The 17462-nt window shown below is 33.2% G+C and overlaps 2 long non-coding RNA genes across 6 annotated transcripts; one reads left to right on the top strand and one right to left on the bottom strand.

The window, feature by feature from the left end:
- Positions 1 to 1600: 1600 nt before the first annotated feature.
- Positions 1601 to 16746, bottom strand: LOC128919811 (uncharacterized). The gene is made up of 3 exons (XR_008469950.1): positions 15871 to 16746; positions 2553 to 2687; positions 1601 to 2487 (listed from the first exon to the last, which is right to left on the bottom strand). It is a non-coding gene; the product is annotated as an uncharacterized LOC128919811 (long non-coding RNA).
- LOC105218264 (uncharacterized) lies at positions 9784 to 13353 on the top strand. Of its 5 annotated transcripts, none has more exons than XR_008469948.1 (3): positions 9784 to 9973; positions 10066 to 10239; positions 11493 to 12484. It is a non-coding gene; the product is annotated as an uncharacterized LOC105218264 (long non-coding RNA). The 5 variants fall into 5 exon arrangements; XR_008469946.1 differs by lacking the exon at positions 10066 to 10239 and adding an exon at positions 12816 to 13353 and having other exon boundaries at positions 9802 to 9973; positions 11493 to 12748; XR_008469945.1 differs by lacking the exon at positions 10066 to 10239.
- Positions 16747 to 17462: the final 716 nt, after the last annotated feature.

The raw sequence follows: 17462 nt of genomic DNA, 5'->3' as shown, positions 1-17462 counted from the left end.
GAAATATATTTTTGGTTGTTTTTGAATGATAATACACTATATTCGAATGACCAAATTTCACTGAGTGTTAATGATTAAGAACATCAGAAGAAAATTAAAAATAATCTACTGCGTAATGATACACATAACCTGTAAATTTTTATGTAAAATTATAAAAAAAAAGCTGCAAATAAGTTAAAACCAAGTTTATACACATGAAAACTTAATGAAGAATTGTAAAAATAAGTGTTTCAAAATATACTTGTCATATACACTCATACAAATGCAGAGTGTATATTACAAGCACAAAACTACTGGAATGCAAATTGAATGGCTTGCTGGGCCGCTCCGTTGCAGCAGCTCTCCCTAATTACTTTAAATATAAGTCGCGAAAATACATAACTATATCTATATTTACATAAATGTACATCGTAAATGCATACATATATATGTACATACTTTCTATGTAGTCGCGTGTTAAAGAAAAGCAAAAAATAGTTTTAACGGGTGATTTTTTTGAGGTTAGGATTTTCATGCATTAGTATTTGACAGATCACGTGGGATTTCAGACATGGTGTCAAAGAGAAAGATGCTCAGTATGCTTTGACATTTCATCATGAATAGACTTACTAACGAGCAACGCTTGCAAATCATTGAATTTTATTACCAAAATCAGTGTTCGGTTCGAAATGTGTTTATCGACAAATTTTGTTCAGCGATGAGGCTCATTTCTGGTTGAATGGCTACGTAAATAAGCAAAATTGCCGCATTTGGGGTGAAGAGCAACCAGAAGCCGTTCAAGAACTGCCCATGCATCCCGAAAAATGCACTGTTTGGTGTGGTTTGTACGCTGGTGGAATCATTGGACCGTATTTTTTCAAAGATGCTGTTGGACGCAACGTTACGGTGAATGGCGATCGCTATCGTTCGATGCTAACAAACTTTTTGTTGCCAAAAATGGAAGAACTGAACTTGGTTGACATGTGGTTTCAACAAGATGGCGCTACATGCCACACAGCTCGCGATTCTTTGGCCATTTTGAGGGAAAACTTCGGAGAACAATTCATCTCAAGAAATGGACCCGTAAGTTGGCCACCAAGATCATGCGATTTAACGCCTTTAGACTATTTTTTGTGGGGCTACGTCAAGTCTAAAGTCTACAGAAATAAGCCAGCAACTATTCCAGCTTTGGAAGACAACATTTCCGAAGAAATTCGGGCTATTCCGGCCGAAATGCTCGAAAAAGTTGCCCAAAATTGGACTTTCCGAATGGACCACCTAAGACGCAGCCGCGGTCAACATTTAAATGAAATTATCTTCTCTTAAGCTCTTAAAAAATCACCCTTTAGAACATTTACGAGTCTGACAAAGTCATTTACGAGTCTCGTGTTATTGGAGAAGAATCCATATAGATAACAAACATATATAATAAATTGTGGCAAATATGCATACGGAATACAAATGGTCAAAGATTGCATATGTAAGCGTTTTCTATTAATAACCTTGAATAACAAAGATTACCAAAAAACATTGTGTTAATGCAATTAATTATATCAAAAAATCAATTAATGACTCATTAACTTAATTAAATGTGCACAACGTCACACTTTGTATCTACACACGTAAGCGACAATTGAATTTATTTCTAATTATAATACTATATATTTAATTGTATCATTGTATTTTATTAAATGTTTGTGCATGTGTGTGTGCGTTTGATTTTTTATTTAATTTAATTTTTTGTTTAAATATGCGAACAATAATTTTCTATTTTATATTCGTTTTTTGCCCCGCTTATTAACTCTCTTCACACACATACGCTGATGCAGAAGTTATTTAGCACGCTCTTAGTTTCGAACTCTCAACTAGCTCTCACGCTCTTTCGTTATTTGAGATATTTTATTTACTATTAAATATTTACTTTTATGTTTTAATTTAATATGTACAAAATGTAGGTAGAGAAAATTTTCTTTGCTATAGAAAAATAAATTAAATAATAAAAAATACATGAAATGAATGAGAAAGCGTATGGTAAAATCGATAAGGAAGGTGAGCATCTTATGGGGGCGCTATTTTTAGTTGGTATGCACGAGGAAAGTTAATTATTTTCAGTTGAATATAAAAAAATTTGTATGTCGGTATGCATACTTATATTTTCAGGAATTTTGAAATGTAGGACTTTTTATTTGCTTAAATTGAACATACATTCGTAAATGAAATTGTGAAATAAAAATTATGACTGTTGGTAGTAAAAATAAAACGATAGAATTTTAAAATTCACTTATTTCTTTCAAATTCTCTAAATATTTTACAGTAAGACCAAAATCAATTCGTAAATCAAAATTTATTATACATTTTAATTGTTATTACAGATGCGAGAATTTATTTTTTTAACAGGATAATTTCATCTTTGTTAATTTTAAAGTTTTTTTTGTAATAATAAGTGTTTTTTGTATACTTCACATACTCAACCTTATTAAAATTTCAATTTCTCCAAATTTTTTAAAACTAATAAATGTGAAAAAGTGTTATTTCGGGTATTGTCGCAATTCACTTTCTTTATAACCACTTACCTGTTCGGGCGCTGTTCACCAAATCACTTTTGTTAGAAAATTTATCATTTTCATAAACTCTAACTCCTGACTATTGAGGAATATTGCTTTAAATTTCAAATGGGGTAACGTACGTTTTGGAAGCGCCATTCAAAGCTGTAAGGTAAAAAATAATAGTTATAAGAAAAAAAAGAATAAAAGTGATTTAAATTAACTACTACTCTAACGGTATATAAACTGAATAAATATTTCTTCAATTTAATTTAAATAAATTATAATGGTGTAACGATTTTATTTTTCAATATGTACATTTGTAAAAATATATTGTTGGTTTAAATAAATCTACATGATTTCTGTATAGATTTAGATGCCAATCACGCCACAACATCCAAATCCATATAAGGAGATTTATACCTATAAATTATGTGTTTTAAAAAGGATTTTTCAATAAGAGCGCTAAAAAAGAGCAATTTCTTTTGCATGACCACCCAGAAGTCACTGCACGCTCCCAGAAGTCCAGACACTGAACCAAATTTTCGACTGTTTTCAAGCATAAATAGTCCCACAGGAAATAGTCTAACGGCATCAAATCGTACGACCTGACCAATAACGCATATTTTGCTTATTGACGAAGCGCCACGTAGGACATAGCGCTCTTAAAGTTGAGGCCACTGACTGCGAATTTCGATAGCAAATTTTAATAATTTCGACTCGTTATTGAATCGTATATCTTTCCAGGATGAAATGGCAAACCTGACTGAAGAGAAATGTCAAAAGAAAAATATGGCGTCGTTTGCTGTACTTATCGAACTACTTTTGTAGCGTTCTTTTTGAAAAACCCTTTATTTATAGAAGATAGTATTTTTTTTATAAATTTTCATGATCAATGATTATTTAATCTAATATTTTGATCTAGAGGAATTAAAAAGGTTAAATAGTAAAAAAAACTATACACATTCCTCTGAATATGTTTTTTACGATGGAATTAATATAGTTTAAACTAAATATTTCAGTATAAAACCAAATGTACGTACAACTCATGTACCCTAAATGTATGCTTCGGTTTTTAAGTAATACTAGAATAAGAATAATATGTAGTACTAAATGAAGCATCAAAGTAAAGTGCTGAACACAAAGACGACGACACGACACGACGTAGCGACGGCTGATCACAAATGTCGCTTTGAAGCCAGCGGCTTGAACATTTTGAAGACGGCAGCGACATATCAAACAGCAATTTCATTGTTGCCGTACTAAAATCTTTCGCTTCAATAAAATTTACATATTTAGTTTAAAGTGAAATTATTTGTGCAAAAAATGTAAAAATTTGCGATTTATTTGTTTTAAATAATCGATTGTTATTATAAATGATATATCAAAGCTATTTTACGTTTCTGCTCGCAAAATAACGTCATACTTGTGAGAACTTTGAATAATTGTCGTCGGCAAAATTAGAAACATTTTTAATTTAGCGGCAACGACAACTACAAGCCTGTTGTCGCGTAGTCGTGCTGTTGTCAAAAAATCTGTGCCCATAAGAACGCGTGTATTTTAATATTTGACAGATGTCGCTCGTCGCTTGTCGTCTTCTATGTGTTCAGCACCTAAAGCGTGTTATTTCAGCTTTTCATACTCCTACATATATAAATTTACATTATTCTGTCCACGTGTACAAGTATAGTAAATATTCCAATATAAATAAGCTAACGCTATCGATTTATTTCCACTTCTATATGCTCACACTCACAGTTTGTGACACTTGTTGCTCACGTAAACCGCACATAGGCCGGGACAAGTGCAATATTAGCTTAGAATGCAACATAAAACATTGTCACTTTCCCGCCCTGCGTGCAATTCCATGCTACCTTGATCTGTATGCGCTTAGTGAAACTTATAAAAATACATTTAATGTTGCACATGTCGCTGCAACATTTTGGGGATATTTGTGTATATTTATGTATCACCCACCTTCATATACATATATGTATATAATATTCCAAATAAATTGCATACCTTGGTTACGAGCTTCTTCATACTTATTCATACTTCTTCATATACATATGAATATACATACATATATGAGAAAATCTAGTTCTCATTTTTCAATAAAAATAGTTTTATTGTCGCATAAATATTAAATTTCCACCTCCTTTTTATACACATTTCTACTTAAATATGTGTTAAGCATCCTTTACAACACAACAAAAACAATGCTTGCTTCCTGCCAGACTGCGTTCGTGCATTCCTTCCCCGCTTTTAACGGTAAGATAATGTGCCAACGCCAAGCGAGTTCATTTAATGACACATGCACATAGAACATATGCAGCAAATAGCTCCAACAAGTGAATCATTAAACTTTTATTTCATCACATAAAGGTAAACACACATATATATGAACATACATAGACACTAACTTATATACTTTGGCTCTTATGTCTGGCATAAAAATTTGGCAAGATTGCTTACTTTCTGTACCATGTGGTCTGGTTCGGCGGTAACGAATCCCTCCTCTTTACTCCTCTCATCATCTCATCATTACGCTCATTTTGACTTGCCCAACACTTACCTGTGTATGTACATGTGTATTTGTTTATTATACTCCTTCTATAGCGTCTGCCTCAGCGATCTCATCGATTTTTTGCACATTTTACCTTGACGATTACCTCCTTCAGCGAAGGACTGTACATCTTCAATGTCTGCATAAACGAATGAACTACATATAGATGTACGTATGCATGTATGGTTGTGATGCATATGTAGAGCGTTCTTTTCTTATTGCGTTTACTCTACTCCAGTTGTCGGCTATTTAGACCTTTTCTCGCTTCTCAAACAAATCATGCGGAAAATGCTTTTATTTTCAGTTGAAATGCTTTTATTGTACAAGTATTATATGTCAATATGTTCTTTTGTGTTTCTTTACGTTTATATTTTGGCGTATTAAATAATGGCACTAGCTGTTGGGTCTACACTTCGGTAGTGCTGGTTACCTGAGATTGGGCAGAAGGCTGAGCACAAAACACATTTTTTTACATAAAATGTGCCACTGGATACGAAGCGGCATCGATCATACCGATCTTCGCACACATCGATAAAAAAAAAACACATTTTGGTGTGTGTGCTCTTTTAGTTCGTGGTGGATCTTGTTGCAGGTATATCTAACACAAAAAAAAAATTGGGAATAAACATATACAATACCAATTTGCTCCAAATACAGCACATAGTTTTATTTAAGTTCAGATAATTTGATCCTTACAAAATGTGTCTATACAGTTATGTGTAAAATAATAAGACCACTAGCATATTTGCTATATGTACGTCACACAGATCGTTGAATTTGCACAACCATTAAAAGTTTGCATGCTGAGGACGTCATATAAATAATGCTCTTCTAAAAAGAAAAAAAAACCAACAAATATTCTATCACAAAAACAAATAAAATTATTTCGAATTGTTAAAAAAAAAATAACGTTCTTTTGGAAAATTTTTGTGAAAAAGCACGGGATAGCATGAGAGGAAGCTTTAAAACAAAATCTTGAGCAAGTTGAACGAAGATATTTATTCATAAATCATAAAACCATTTTTAGTTGTTAGAAGTTAGTTTACATAACGGTTATTTACGTCAAACGAAGAATACCATATAACCAAATGCTTCAGAACTCACAAGTTATAGAATTTTATATGTAAAATAGCTATTGATGCAGTGTTCCTCAAATTTATTGTTTAAAGATATTTAAAGTACAGTAGTTTTCCGAAATAACGAATATTCGTTTTAACGAAAACCGCTATCAACGAAAAACCCGTGTTTAACGCATTTTTATTGAAAAACATTTCTCTGAGTACTCAAATTAACGAAAAATTCGATGTAACGAACAGGCCTGACAATTAATGTGTTCGTTATTTCGAAAACTATTGTATAACAAAAAGCGAAACTTTTACAGATGCCAAATTTGTCATATTAAAATGATCCGTGATTATAAGTATAACTATAATGAGAATTTTATGGAATGTATAATTTTCGCTTAAATTTAAATATAATAAAATATAAATATAATTTGCCACATTCCATTATATGAAGGAAGTGAAAAATGAATATACAGTTGATCTCCTTTTTACACGGTTTTTTTTTGCACGGTTTTTTTTTACACGGTGTTTTTGACCACTTCCCAGTTACCATTTTTACACGGTTTTACTTTTTTTACACGGATTTTTTATTTTAATTGTATACTTTTTGCAATAAAATCAAAATTCCGAACGTCAATATGTCACAAATCCAATTCTGTTAATAGAATTTAATAAATTTTAAATTAGATTTAAACTAAAAAATACAAATTATAGATTCCAAAGCCATTGAAAAGATTCCAACAATTTCAATACGTAAACAAATAAATGAAGCTACATATATGAAGAAGTAAGAGAAAAGAAGACACAGCGATTAATGATGGAACTTTGAAATGTACTATTTTTTACCATTCCCAGAATAGTTGTTGTTTGTTCCTTCTAACAGTAAAGTGTACATACATAAAGGGTGATTTTTTAAGAGCTTGATAACTTTTTAAAAAAAAAAAACGCATAAAATTTGCAAAATCTCATCGGTTCTTTATTTGAAACGTTAGATTGGTTCATGACATTTACTTTTTGAAGATAATTTCATTTAAATGTTGACCGCGGCTGCGTCTTAGGTGGTCCATTCGGAAAGTCCAATTTTGGGCAACTTTTTCGAGCATTTCGGCCGGAATAGCCCGAATTTCTTCGGAAATGTTGTCTTCCAAAGCTGGAATAGTTGCTGGCTTATTTCTGTAGACTTTAGACTTGACGTAGCCCCACAAAAAATAGTCTAAAGGCGTTAAATCGCATGATCTTGGTGGCCAACTTACGGGTCCATTTCTTGAGATGAATTGTTCTCCGAAGTTTTCCCTCAAAATGGCCATAGAATCGCGAGCTGTGTGGCATGTAGCGCCATCTTGTTGAAACCACATGTCAACCAAGTTCAGTTCTTCCATTTTTGGCAACAAAAAGTTTGTTAGCATCGAACGATAGCGATCGCCATTCACCGTAACGTTGCGTCCAACAGCATCTTTGAAAAAATACGGTCCAATGATTCCACCAGCGTACAAACCACACCAAACAGTGCATTTTTCGGGATGCATGGGCAGTTCTTGAACGGCTTCTGGTTGCTCTTCACCCCAAATGCGGCAATTTTGCTTATTTACGTAGCCATTCAACCAGAAATGAGCCTCATCGCTGAACAAAATTTGTCGATAAACACATTTCGAACCGAACACTGATTTTGGTAATAAAATTCAATGATTTGCAAGCGTTGCTCGTTAGTAAGTCTATTCATGATGAAATGTCAAAGCATACTGAGCATCTTTCTCTTTGACACCATGTCTGAAATCCCACGTGATCTGTCAAATACTAATGCATGAAAATCCTAACCTCAAAAAAATCACCCGTTATAATACCAAAAAAGTCTATAACAACAACAACAGTGTAAATTCTCTGTACGAATAGATAGATTTTCATGTAAAATTAGATATTTTTTACACGTTTTCCATTTTTTGCACGATTTTTTTCTTAAATTGGTCCCAATAGTGAGTTTTATATAAAATTTTTATTTTTTTCACGGTTTTTTTTTGCACGTGTAATTTACTGTTAACCGTGCAAAAAGGAGATCAACTGTATTGAAGTTTTGTCCGTCAAATTAAGAAACTAAAAATAGTCAAAAACAAATTTTTTGCATTTTCAATTATAAGAAGTAAGCATTTTTATTCTTTTCACTCTTCTACAAAAGCCATAAGCGTAATGGCAACAATTTTTTTTATACATACATATTTACCGACCCAGTGAAATCTCGCACAGCAACAAAATAATAAACATATATTTATAAACTTATAATATACATCCATAAACATATACATATAAAACAAATAAACAAAAGACAATGGAAATCAAAACTTTTGAAAAGCGTTGCATTGCGCGGCATTGCTTCATGTAAACAAAACTACAAGAGCCACACAAATTTAAAACGTTAAAACACACAGCATTTTCGTTTATAATTTGTCTTTAGTTGATTTTGAGGAATAAAAAAGAAGTTGTCAACAGCGCAAATTTAGCGACATACCACAACCACTACTACAAACATAAATACTTATTTATACTTATAAGTGCGGCAATTCGAGTGTTGGCTTCGACGAGCTACAAATACTCCCAACGAAGCTGTTAAAACAATTCTTAGAAATAATGATATCCAATTCCGAATTGATCTGCAATATGGCACTGAGCTGATCTTAAGAAATCATCCGATAATAAGTAGAGTGAGAGAAAAAAGGAACAAAGAAATAAATATGTACGTGAATTTAGCAGCATAAAAAAGCTGACACCGTGCTAATGGGTAGGGTAAATTGATTTTTCACGATTTAAATAGCTGCTTTCCAAGAGTGGTGCATAGAACAAGCAGCTTACATAAGTATGTAAAAATCATATATGTTTCTTGCCTTAATTATATAAGTTTATAATAGAAGAAAATTATATCAGAGTGGTACACCCTCGTTTTGAATACGATTAGATAACAATGTTGTTGTTTTCACGTGTCAATTTTATGACAAGAGAGTTGAACAGAGGAGTGACAAATCGAAGGCAAGTATTTACATTTATTATGCAACAAATCTTAAAGGTCGTTATCAAAGATTTATAAATAATTTTGAAACATATAATTGGGGAGCTTCTTTAACTGATAGGTAAATGATATACATATGTATATTTGGCACGCGTATTTATAATAAAAGTGCTTTAATGTGCTTTTATCAGTAAGTACTAATGCTGTTATTTCCCCCAAAAGACATTGCAGCTGACGATATGGGGAATAGTCTTAAGTAAATAATTAGCGTTCGACTTGATTAAGATAAAAATGAATATTGTAATAATCAAAGTTCTCTATAACTATATAATTGATCATTTACCTTACCTCCTGTGCGAAAAGGATGGTTTTTCAAAATCTTAGGAAATAATTTCTAGTTACATTTATTGTTCTCATATACATATGGTATTCTAAATATTATAAAGCTAATAGAATCGTTTCAACATGATAAAATGAAGTACAAATCAAAATATAAGAACAATAAGTTAATGACTCTGACTTAACCTCACTTTATCGACTATATAATGAAATGTAAGGCATAAAATAAACAAAACAAAGAAAAGGGTATTTTCTACACTTTTTAACATTTCATTTTGATACTACTATTTTCCAAATTTAATAAATTTTGACGAAAAAATCATTATTTACAAATTTTCAATCTTTCCAAAAATTAAATTGAAAAAAATATTAGAATATTAGTATGAAGGATATTTTAAAACTTTTTGATCACATAACTAAATGAAAAATAATCTCAAATATAATAATAATTAATTAATTAGCAATATTGCTTTTTTTATAATGAAGAGTAAGTTAAAAAGACAATAGGTTAAATTACCATTACACAGTAATTACAATATTCAACACAATAAAAAATAATGATTACGTCTATTGCCAAAGAAAAACACAATCACCAGGAATTAAGGAAATCTTGCGGCGCATAGAGAAAACTACAATCAGATGCACTTAGGAAAAGTTCGATTGCTAAAGCACAATCGTACTCGTGCTCCACTACACCAATTCGTTGAGATGGCAATGACAGCGGCAGACAACAACGATAATAGTAATAGCATGGTAGGTACTACTATGATGCAATTGAGACAATCGAGAAAACCCGCTCAACGCCCCAACACACCACGAACAGCAGTGGCGTACAATAACACATTATACCATAATCTTACTGTTAAATACTCGTAGGAATATGTAAAGTGTGCCCCAGTAAAAGCAACAATCTGTACATTAGCAGCGCAACAGCGAGGCAACAACAGCTGAAAAGCTGCAAGTAACTATTGATTATGAACAGCCAACAAAAAGGAGCAAACTATACCATGCCACTACAATCTAGTAGCAACGCAAACGACGGACGGTGGACGATAGTGGTAACAGCTGCAACAGCTGTGGCAAAAACAAGAGGCGAGTGAGAACCGGCCTTGCAGCAGTAGACGCATATTGCCGGCCGCTCGGACAAATGTTTCACACAACGACTCCATACATACAAACATACATAGTATATCGTGACTGGGAGGTGGGTACGCTACAGTGGCCGAGTTTGGTGGGCAGCTGTGGCAGTCTAAACTGCTGACTGTGTGGAAAACTGCAAATACTACAGCCCAACCGGGTTGTTGCAAAATCAACGATTGCTACAAAATGCAATACATTCAACTAAAACTGTAACGGTGATTTTGTTATATACTTCAGCATCCTGTGTGTAGGCCAAGCAGTGAGTTAGTGAGTGAATGTACGCCGCCCTCCACTTTCTAGCGCACATATACATACACATACGATATGGATGCCTATCTTCTCGACAGGAAACCTGTTTTGCACCTTCTCTCTAGCCACTCTTCCAATGTTATGCTTATTTGGTTCTTTTTTACCGTTCACAGCCACCTTTCCGGGTGGTGCGGTAGCGTAACGTTTGGCCTAGAGACAGTTATATGTAACAACAGCATCAGTAGTAAAAACACAACAACTGTAAGACTTTGCAACTTTAACACCATTGGAGGTGCAGATAGTTCTTTTCATGTGTAACAATGAGTGTTGCGAGTTTTTGCGCATGCGTGGCACATCGGCTTGCTAGCTAATTCAACTAGGTAAATTCGTTGGTTGGTTGCTTATCTCTGAGTACGCTCCATTTTTCACTTCCTTCTTTTAAATATACTGTACACACCTCCTTTCAATTACATTGAGGCTGTCTGGCACTGTATTTGGAGATTTTGCTGCACTCCCTATCACCAATAAAATATATCAATGAAATGTAACTGTAAAGGAAAATCAAATACAAAAAGAGACTGTTGTTTCTTCATTATTTTATTTTATATTTTTTCCAGGGATTACCTTAGTATCAAATGTGGATGAAAGAATATATTAATATCTGGAAATGAAGGAAAGAAGAATTGAAATTACAAAAAACTTAAAAAGTCTTCGAGACTAGTGCTTCACACTGAAGGAATAGGAGCAATATAGTACTAACCCCTTTTCGCGTATTGTAAAAAAAATTATTGGTTAGCAACACAATCACAGCAAAGAAAAACGAATTTCGTATTGTTTTCTATTTTTTTATTCAAAGGTACCAATTAGTGGAATAATTTCTCAGGCTTAACTGTGTTGGTCTGCTCCATTTATTTATAATCGACAAATGTGTATGAAAAAATAAACTACCTAAAATTTAATTCGCAGAAAAACGGCAATGGAGCGACACAACAAGCGGGACTACCTGCAGAAGCAGTAGCATGACCAACGCACAGCCATCTCCATATATTTCATTATTGAGCTGAAAATCTGCAAGAGATTAGTTTGTGTGCCAAGATCCAACCATTTGCTAAAGGCCACGCACACGCATCAAAGCTAGAGTTTTGAAAACTTTGTCATCATCTAAGCTTACCAGTGAATACACATATTTTTTTATACAAATACTACTCTCCAAGAATCGTACGCTTGCGCATCTTTCCCCCCACAATTTAGGAACATTAATATGAGCGTAAAATGCTTCATAAGAAGCCGCCGAAGCAAAGCTTTCAGCAAGCAGACAGGGAAAGACCAATAAATTCATTTTAATGCTATATACACACAACAGTGAAAAGACAAAGCAGTATACAGCCACAACGGAGGAGTTTGTTGGATGTTCTCTTCTGTAAATGCTACGCGAAGATAAGCTAATTATGTTGGCGCTTAAGTTTAGTTGGATACAAAAATAGATATGCACGTGTATAGATCGGCAGCGGATATGAAATGATAATAAATTCAAAATTTGATTTATTTCACCATAAGCTAAAGATATTTAATGAGTTACAATTAAAAGATATACACATTTATAACGTTATTTCAATGGCTTGTGGGTTTTTAAATGTTTTTTGCTTTTTATTTACTTTTATTTCTCAGATCATCTAAGTTACCAATATTGCCCACTCTTGAAGTGGAAATTGAAGTTAACACAGCTGAAAGGAATCGTTTCTCAGTTACAAATATTTATGATAGCCTGCAGATACCGTGATAATACAGATTTTCAGCCATCACATACTAGTTGATTCGAACAAATATTTTTTGAAAGAATTCTTTCCGCAGAAAAAAGGCGGCTGCTCTGATTGTAATTATAATCAATTAAGTATTTCACATAATCGAAAAATAAAAGTAAACGTTATAATAAAACGTAGGCATACACGATAATTCCGAGAAAATAACGTAAAAATGTACATGCATACATATCTATACACTGAAATACGCATGCGCAACGTAAATGAAATTGTTGTTCGTCTGTGGTTTTGTTGCGGCAGTTGACTTGTTGCAAAAACGCATGTTTCACATGCCATCAATAGCTCACAGCCGACAAGCAGACAGACGAGCCCATGACTGCAAGGACCCATCAGACTGACTAATGATAATGGTTCATCAACACTTTCATCATTAACGTGTCATCTTTGATGTTTCAACATGAGGACAAGTGAGAAGATCCAAAATTAAGGAACAAACCGTGTTTTTTATCAAGAAAATGCGAAATAAATAAAGAAATGTCAGAGGAGAGTGCATAAAGAATATTTGAAAAAGGGAAATATTTGTGAAAAGATGTTGCACTCAGCATTTTAGGTTATGTTTACATGATATAAATAGGTAAAGAACACTATGACTTTATTTTGATGGCGCTTTTTTCAATATGCAATCACTGTAAGCACAACTCCGTAAATGAGTTGTGAAATTTCGCAATTCATATTGAGAAGAAAGATTACCTTTACATACATATGCATATAAAATGTTATAAAGCGAAATCGTTTCTGCTGCCGGTAATTTCACATTTTTTATTGCTGTTAATTGTTATGCGAAACAAAAAAAATTTTGCGATCAAACTATTTATAATGAAATTGTATAAAAACTTAATAAAATGGATTTCTTTTATAGAACTCAAGACGAATACGGTTCATATTCTTGATAAAACAACAATTAGACAGCATCTGTAGGTTTCTAATTGACGCTCAAAATTGTAGCATAGTTCTGGTTTAATTTATACAAATTTTATCGGAAATTTACCGAGTATAATTTAATAGAGAATAGAGAGACTTTAATAGAGTCCAATAATTAATAACTACTTCAAATATTTTAACCATCTATCGATTGTGGTTTTAATATCATAAATATATACTTTATTAATTATTCATTTTGATTGAATGCTGATGACAGGCCTTCCCAATCCAATTTCATTTCAAGGTTGAGTATACCATTGAATGAAAAAGGTTTATAACGCATTTTATTACTAAGAAAAAATATTACGTGGTTCAGTTTCTGCATTTTAATGGAATTATGGTTGAGCTAAAACAGGGGGTATATTTTGGATGGCTCATTTAGAAAATCGCCAACCCAACACTAAACAAGCACAAAAAAAAAAAAAAAAAATGCACACAGCAGCCGTTTTTCGTATGGTAAAAACCCTCAAACTGTGCAATGCACTAGATCCAACTGCCAGCGCAACAAACTTTTTGGTGACGAAATCTATACACCCAATTCCATTCATTTTACTACTACTACTGCTAGATTATTCAGTAGCTTTCTTGTTTTGGAGCATTTGCACGTGCGCCAAATGCAATAGCAAGTAACAAATTTTGAGGGTGGTAAGTTTTATGTGCCACATACTGTGCGTCATATGCCACCTCTTCCTCTTATTCCGTTTGAAGTGTGTACACATACCATTGCGTTCGCTTGAGTTCCTGCTGCTTAAACATTTGTTAGAAATTTTATTTACTACGCAGTAGTAGGTACACCCAAGAGCTTAAGGCTTTGCAATTGGTACAAACTTGCAACGCATTAATATACGCAGTTATTATTGATAACGTAGTTTTCGAAAATACAGTCATAATGTCCAAAGGCATTGTGACATTCGTTTGTGTGAGCATGCTAAAGTGCGCGTTTTATTTCATTAATTTTAATGATTTTTTCAAGTCGATTACACCATTGAGTGCTTACTTTTCCAATTTGTTTATTTTTTATAGCTGCATAGTGTAGAGTTTTGACTTGCTGTATTTTTCAAGTGTGGTGCGTTCATGATTATTATTATTTCAAAATTCTGATCACTATTCTATCACTCTCTATCCCTTATGTTAAAGGATCGAACACAGGTGGGTGGTATGTATGTTTAGAGCTTTAATGGTTCTTTAAGAAGCACGTGGTATATATTATATTCTGAGGTAAGTAGAAAGTATGTATGTCTTCCTTTTCCCCCGCTAGGAAAATCAATCAGTATATCATTATATGTAGATACTTCCTGTAATGTTTACAGTATAACTAGTCACATGACACCAAAATTTTTTTGTTTATTCATTCCTCAAACACTTAATTCCACGATTTCAATATTACTTCATTTTAACTGAACAAAATAAATTTGTTGCAATATATTTTAGACTACATGCAGTCATGCACGCTCACGGCGCTTGATTACTTAAAGCTAAAATTACTTGCCACAATCATCTATAACGGCGGCAGAAGAAACTGCAACCACAGCAGAGTTAGAATCTGCAGCATCAGCAGTCATTTTAGGTTTGTAGCAAGAATATCGTAAGCTTTTCAAGCATTGCAAAAACCTGAATTCGCAACATGTCATAGTTAGAATCTACACCAATGCACCAGTACAAAAAGCAGACCTGTTTCATGAATGAGGAAGTTACCTACACATATCCCAATATGTGTGCAATAGTAAAATATAGAAGAACGGATAATCGTCAGAGTTTGATCATGGCCATGACCATAAGGCTTTCCCTGCATGCTGTACACAGTAAATAGCAGAAGTTCGCTAATCATATGGAAAATTATAAATATTTGCCAGGATTTCGACGAGCATGCTCGACTCAAGGTTATACAACTGAAGGGCCAATTAATAAGTATGTCACGGTTACCCTTATGAGGTACAAGTTTTCTATGCAATTAAATTTCGATTAACTCTTGTTATAAATATTACATGTATTGTTTTATCAGATGGAAAGTGGCTAAGAATTTATTTTTTTTCGCAATTAATTTCGTAAGAAAATTTTAATATATGTACACCATTAAATAATTATTTATCAGGTAAAAGTGTGTTGAAAATTTTGAAAACGTCGTTTGGCTTCTAGATAATTTCATTCATGATAGTCCTATGATTATGTGAAATCTTTACGTATTTACAATCACAATAATTTTAATAACAAAAATTAATATTTCTTCGTTTTATTTGTATTGTCAAGCACTTACCTTATTGTGGATTTTTCTGTTTGCATACACTTGAATATTTTTACAGATGAAAAGTTTAACATAAAATTGCTGAATCACTGATTAAATCAAGGTTATTTATTTGCCAATTAGTGTAGATAAATAAAATGTTTTTATGTTTAATTCCAATTTCACGTACTTTTTGACAATATGAAAAAAAAAACACATTTCAAATAATACACGGAAAGTTGGTAAGGCACTGTAATGTTGCGATAAGCAAAATAACATAACGGTTTTTCAAAATTATTTTTTTCCTAATAATTGATATACACAAATGCAATGTTCACTGAAAATGATAAAGAACTCCTCCCACGCTAGTGTAACTGTAAATTAATATGTCCCAACAAGAACATTCGTTACAACGTCAATTATTGTGCTACACTATTATATGCTGCTCTATAATTCGACTTGACGATCCTACCGGCTTTACTGAAGTCTCTTTACTAGCGGACGAGATATAAAAACAACCGTTCATTTCGATGGCGCGCGCACAAGTGATTCCTTCAGTGCTACAGATTCGCACAACGGCTATCTGTCTCCTGCTGATTCTACAAAAAATGCTCCATCTAGCAGCTAGCTGCACGTATGACAACAACAATATCACACAACTTCAACTCCTCAAAATTTTTAAACCAGAATGCTAACGAACAAATAGAAAAAAAAGGAAAACGTACCGCGAAAAATGAAAAGGAAAAAGAGTAGCAGCCATATAGGCATGGCGACAACAACAAAGACAAGGCAGGAAAACAATGACGACGTAAATAACTGCACTCAATGAAATATAAACAGAAGCAGAGAACAGTTGCGCCGACGCTGACCAAACCGACGTCAAACTTGTTTGAATCGCATTAAGGGCACTCGCGAACAAAGCCGGCAACAGTTAGACCGTTTTCACACGGGCAATTTTTGTCGCGGCAATTCTTAGTTTTATAGGAGAGGGGGCGACCAAGGGAAGCGAGAGAGAGAGAGAAATTCTCCTCTCTTCGTCGCCCCCTCTCCTATAAAACTAAGAATTGCCGCGACAAAAATTGCCCGTGTGAAAACGGCCTTACTGATCAATACACATTCAACAACATACTACAAAATATCTATTTATGTAAGTATGTATATTTATTGTGGGCAAGGAAGTTTACCCAAGATTATCTTTTTTTCATTTGTGCATGAAGTCTGCCTATAAACTAATTATGTATGTATGTATGTTGTGTTCATGGTTGCCACTTCACAAATTTCAATCACCATATTTTTATCGTAAACACCGACATTTTTTTAGCATATTTTTGGCAATCTCATTTTAAATGACCACCAAAGATTTTCGGCAGCGAGGAATAAAATATTTTCTCAACACTTTTAGATTAGAAAAAAGGAACATTTCAAATGTTTTCACTTTTCAGAAACGTTTGGAGATAACGTTTTATATTTTAATAAGTGGATGTTCAATCTGTTGTCACAAATGTTTCTATTTTTCACTACAAAACGTTTAATTATATTATGAAGTATGATCTCATTAAGTACTAAACAACATTTGTACAAATTTGTTGTAACTTCTTTCTGCTCTTTGATATAATCCTGCAGGA

This window comes from Zeugodacus cucurbitae, chromosome 2 (genome assembly GCF_028554725.1).
Source record: "Zeugodacus cucurbitae isolate PBARC_wt_2022May chromosome 2, idZeuCucr1.2, whole genome shotgun sequence".
NCBI classification, from domain to species: Eukaryota; Metazoa; Arthropoda; class Insecta; order Diptera; family Tephritidae; genus Zeugodacus; species Zeugodacus cucurbitae.
This window is presented reverse-complemented; position numbering and strand designations above follow the sequence as displayed.